This window comes from Pristiophorus japonicus, chromosome 10 (genome assembly GCF_044704955.1).
Source record: "Pristiophorus japonicus isolate sPriJap1 chromosome 10, sPriJap1.hap1, whole genome shotgun sequence".
Lineage (NCBI taxonomy): Eukaryota > Metazoa > Chordata > Chondrichthyes > Pristiophoridae > Pristiophorus > Pristiophorus japonicus.
In genome coordinates this window covers 85963943-85969942 of record NC_091986.1, presented here as the reverse complement: position 1 = coordinate 85969942, position 6000 = coordinate 85963943, and positions in this window count along the sequence as shown.

Below are 6000 nucleotides of genomic sequence, written 5' to 3'. Positions count from 1 at the left end.
ATCTCGGCATTAAATCAGTGTGGAAGTTAACGCTGGGAGATATTATGGGCGTTGATTTCACCCATTCTGATGATTCTGCCCAAAAAAGCGGGTGGGCTGTATTATTTTTTCCCAGAGTTAAGCACATGGGGAAAGTAACGCTCGGCGATAAGTTTCCAAAAAAAAGGCCTCAATTTCCATTTTGTGGCTAAATAGGCGATATCTGGGTGTTATACGTCATTTCAGTAGTAAAATGGGCGTTAAGTGGGTGTTAAGCATGCAACAAAAGTGGAGGTTCAAACCCACATATATTTTGTTATGTATAACCATGCAAGTTATGTATGATAATTGCTTGTTATAATTACTTCTTCATTAAAGAGAGAGAAGTGTAATATATATAGCTCCACCCAGTGGACTACTGTGGCATTACAGCCAATGCTGTTGACAACAATAAAGCGGAAACATGTCTTGTGACTTGCTTCATGAAGTTATCAGCCATCTTATAGCCTGTGCGTTTATGAGGTTATATCAAAAACATAACAATACCCAGTGGTGGTGTTGGAGGAGCCTGGTACATTGGCTGAAAGATATGATTCTGTGAGTATGACTATGTCAAGATGTTGCTTGACTTGTCTGTGGGACAGCTCTCCAAATTCCCCAGATGTTGATGAGGACTTTGCAGGGTGGACTGGGCTGAGTGTGCCGTTGTTATGTCTGTAAATGGGCTTAGTTCGATGCCTGGTGGTCCGTCCGGTTTTATTTTTCTCATTATTTTTTGTTGTGGTTTGTTGCAACTGAATGGCTTTCTCAGCCATTTTAGAGGGCAGTTAAGAGTCAACCACATTGCTGTGGGTCTGGATTCACATATAAGCCGGAGCAGGTAAGGACAGCAGATTTCTTTCCCTGAAGGACATGAGTGAACCAGATGGGCACTTTCCGACAATCCGGTAATCTCATGGTCACCATTACTGATACTAGCTTTTTGTTACAGGTTTATTTAATTAAGTAAATTTAAATTGCCCAGCTGCCATGTTGGGATTTGAACTCATGTCTCTGGATCATCAGTCCAAGTCTCTGGATTACTAATCTATTAACATAACCACTATGCTACCATTCCCGTAACCACTATGCTACCAATGACATGCTGTAAGATTCTATAGGGGTGAAATTTCCCAGCACACTGATTGGGGGCAGTAACCCACTCGGGACTTCCTGCGCCCACCACGTTATTCCCGCCCTGGCCGTGAAATTGCGGTTACCGCCCCTCACAGGAAGTGGAGCACAAACTCGCGCTTCACTTTGTGTTGGGACGGGTTCGGGTCCATGTTGGACAGCACTACACTGCTGCTCTGCGCAGTGCTGACGTATTTCAATTCCCTTCCCATTTGGTTAAAGGAGAGGGCTGCTGCGCATTGGGCCACCAGGGCGGCATGGCGTCAAAGCCGCAGTCGGTACCCAAAACAGAGTGTCAGGCTGCACGATGGCCGCCTGGACCACGTAACAGAAGAAGAAGTCGGGCCAACCAGTGAGTCGGCCAAACCGGCAAGGTGGCGGCACGGGGCGCTTTCCCACCTCCCGTTTAACAAGGCAAGGGAATACATATTAAATGGTAGGATACTGAGAAGTGTAGAGGAAAAAAGGGACCTGGAAGTGCATGTCCACAGATCCCTGAAGGTAGCAGGCCAGGTGGATAGGTGGTTAAGAAGGCATACGGAATGCTTGCCTTTATTAGCCGAGGCATAGAATATAAGAGCGGTGGGGGGTTATGCTTGAACTGTATAAAACACTAGTTAGGCACAGCTGGAGGACTGTGTGCAGTTCTGGTCACCACATTACAGGAAGGAGGTGATTGCACTGGAGGGGGTACAGGGGAGATTTACGAGGATGTTGCCAGGAGTGGAGAATCTTAGCTATGAGAACAGATTGGATAGGCTGCGTTTGTTTTCTTTGGAACAGAGGAGGTTGAGGGGAGACCTCATTGAGGTGTATAAAATGATGAGGGGCCTAGATATAGTGGACAGAAAGGGCCTATTTCCCTCAGCAAAGGGATCAACAACCAGAGGGTATAAATTTAAAGTAATTGGTAGAAGGTTTAAAGGGGATTTGAGGGGAAATTTCTTCATGCAGAGGGTTGTGGAGGTCTGAAACTCACTGCCTGAAAGGGTGGTAGAGACAGAAACCCTCACCACATTTAAAAAGTACTTCGATGTGCAGTTGAAGTGCTGTAACCTGCAGGGTTATGAACCTAGAGCTAGAAAGTGGGATTAGGCTTGATAGCCTCTTGTTGGCCAGCACAGACACGATGGGCCAAAATGGCCTCCTTCTATGATTCTATGAGTCTATGTGTTATGTCTTGAATAAAGAATCTGATCAGATACTGTAAGCTCAAATTGATGTGTGACCATAATCCTTTATTGCAGGTCTCCAGTGTCTCTCCAGCCTGTGAGGCTTCCTTATGTACAGGTGCTCCCAAGGGATTGTGGGATCCCTTGAGACTCCAGGGGATGAGTCCTCTGGTGGTTAAACAAGCTATTCACAGGTTTACATATATAACAATACTACCACCGCCCCCCCCCCACCAAAGTCAATAGTGTAACTCTTTACAATGTGAGTCGATCTGGGGCCCTCCTTTCCCTGGTCGATCGTCTCGGTGCATTGCTGGTTTTGGTGAGTCGTTTGTTGGACCCTCGCTAGGCTGCTGCGCAGCTGGCCTTGCAGGGCTGCTGGGTGTGGTGAGTCCTGCTGGGCTGCTACAGGTGATGGGTTCTACTTCGTGGTCAACCGCTGGGTCGGTTGCCACTTGTGTGTGTGTTGGGGGGTCGACAAAGGTAGAGTCTATTGTGGGTTGTTCTGGATAGTCCGTGAAACTGAGTTTAGTTTGGTCCAAGTGTTTTCTGCAGTGAGTCCATTTGAAAGTTTGACCAGAAACACCCTACACCCCTCTTTGGCCACGACAGTGCTGGGAAGCCACTTGGGTCCTTGTACATAGTTCAACATAAATACAGGATCATTAATCTCGATTTTGTGTGACACATTTGCGCGATCATGATATGTATTCTGTTGAAGCCGCCTGCTCTCTACCTGTTCGTGTAGATCAGGGTGGACCAACGAGAGCCTTGTCTAAAGTTCTCTTTTCATGAGCAGTTCAGCTGGGGGAACCCCAGTGAGTGAGTGGGGTCTTGTGTGGTAACTAAGCAGGACTCGGGATAGGCGAGTCTGCAGTGAACCTTCAGTTACCCTCTTCAAGCTCTGCTTGATTGTTTGCACTGCTCGCTCTGCCTGACCATTGGATGTTGGTATAAATAGAGCAGATATGACATGTTTGATCCCATTGCGGGTCATGAACTCTTTGAACTCGGCACTGGTGAAGCACGGCCCATTGTCACTCACAAGGCCATCAGCCAGGCTGTGCGTGACAAACATGGCCCGCAGCGGACGTGCTTGCCAACATTATCTCACATTCAATCCATTTGGAGTAGGCGTCTACGACCACAAGAAACATTTTTCCCAAGAATGAGCCTGCAAAGTCGACATGGACCCTGGATCACGGTTTGGAGGGCCAGGGCCATAAACTTAGTGGCGCCTCTCTGGGTGCATTGCTTAACTGTGAACATGTGTTACATTTGTGCACGCAGGACTCTATAAGTCCGCATCGATACCGGGCCACCACATGTGCGATCTGGCTATCGCTTTCATCATTACAATGCCTGGGTGGGTACTGTGGAGGTCGCTAATGAAAGTGTCCCTGCCCTTTTTTGGCACCACTACCTGATTACCCCATAGGAGGCAGTCTGCCTGTATGGACATTTCATCTCTGCGCCACTGGTACGGCTTTATTTCTTCCCGCATCTCTAACGGGACACTAGACCAACTCCCGTGTAGCACACAGTTTTTTACTAAGGACAGTAAGGGGTCCTGGCTTGTCCAGATTCTAATCTGTCGGGCGGTACAGGTGATTGCTCACTCTCGAATGCTTCCATTGCCATAAATAAATCTGCGGCCTGTGGTGGACAATGGCAGCCAACTGAGAGCATCGGCACAGTTTTCTGTGCCTGGCCTGTGGCGGATGACGTAGTTGTATGCGGACAACATGAGTGCCCATCTCTGGATGTGGGCCGATGCATTCGTATTTATCCCCTTACTTTCAGAAAAGAGGGATATAAGTGGCTTATGGTCAATTTCCAATTAAAATTTGAGCCCAAGCAGATATTGATGCATTTTCTTTACCCCATAAACACACGCTAATGCTTCTTTTTCGATCATGCTGTAGGCTCTCTCAGCCTTAGACAGACTTCTGGATGCATAAGCAACCGGTTGCAATTTCCCAGATTCATTAACTTGTTGCAATACACACCCGACACCGTATAACGACGCATCTCATGCTAGTACCAAACGTTTACATGGATCATACAACACAAGCAATTTGTTTGAGCATAACAGTTTCCTAGCTTTCTCAAAGGCATTTTCTTGGCTTTTACCCCATACCCATTCATCTCCTTTATGCAGTAAAGAGTGCAGTGGTTCTAACAGTGTGCTCAGACCCGGTAAGAAGTTACCAAAGTAGTTCAGGAGTCCTAGACACGACCAGAGCTCTGTCACGTTCTGTGGTCTCGGTGTGTTCTTGATTGCCTCCGTCTTCGAATTGGTGGGCCTGATGCCGTCCGCCGCGATTCTTCTCCCCAGCAACTCCACTTCAGGTGCCAGGAAAATGCACTTGGAGCATTTTAACTTGAGCCCCACACGATTAAGCCGACTAAGAACCTCTTCCAGGTTCTGCAGGTGTTCGACTGTGTCCCGACCTGTAACCACGATGTCGTCCCGGAAGACCACGGTGCGCGGGACCGACTTCAGCAAGCTTTCCATGTTCTTCTGGAATATCACCGCGGCTGATCGAATTCCAAACGGGCATCTGTTGTAAATGAAGAGATCTTTTTGCGTGTTGATGCAGGTGAGGCCCTTCGATGATTTCTCCAGCTTCATGTAGACCGAGGTCAAGTCCAGCTTCGTGAACGTTTTTCCTCCCGCCAGCGTCGCAAATAGTTCGTCTGCCTTTGGTAGTGGGTACTGATCCTGCAGAGAGAAACGATTGATAGTTACTTTGTAATCACCACAGATTCTGACGGTGCCGTCTTCCTTGAGGACTGGAACAATTGGATTGGCGCACTTGCTGAATTCGATCGGCGAAATGATGCCCTCTCGATGCAGCTGGTCCAGCTCAATATCCACCCTCACTCTCATCATGTACGGTACCGCTCTCGCCTTGTGATGGATGAGTCACGCCCCCGGAATCAAGTGGATCTCCACTTTTGCTCCTTGGAACTTCCCGATGTCCGGTTCGAACAGCAAAGGGAACTTGTTTAGGACCTGGGCACATGAAATGTCGTCGACGGACGAGAGTGCTCGGATGTCGTCCCAGTTCCAGTGTATCTTTCCCAGCCAGCTCCTGCTGAACAGCGTGGGGCCATCGCCCGGTACCACCCTGAGTGGTAAATTGTGCACTGCTCCATTGTAGGAGGCCTTTACGGTAACACTGCTGATTACGGGAATCAGTTCCTTTGTGTACGTTCTCAGTTTAGTACGAATGGAAGTCAGGACTGGCCTAGAGGCCTCGCTGCATCACAATTTATCGAAAGTCTTTTTGTTCATTATGGACTGGCTCGCGCCCGTGTCAAGCTCCATTGATGCCGGGAGTCCATTTAATTCAACCTTCAACATTATCGGGGGACACTTTGTGGTAAATGTGGGCACCCCATATACCTCTGCTTCCTCAGACTGAGGCTCTGGTTCGACGTGATCCACTGTGGATCTGTCCTCCTCTGCAACATGGTGGTTTGCAGGATTAGCAGGGTTTGCAGCTCGCCTGCACATACGTTGGAGGTGTCCCATTGTTCCACAGCCCTTGCAAACGTATTCTTTGAAGCAGTATGAATGGAAACGATGATCACCTCCACAGCGCCAATAAGGTGTTAATGGCCTATGGCCTTGCATTCACCACCCTTAATGGTTGATTCTGAGACATCT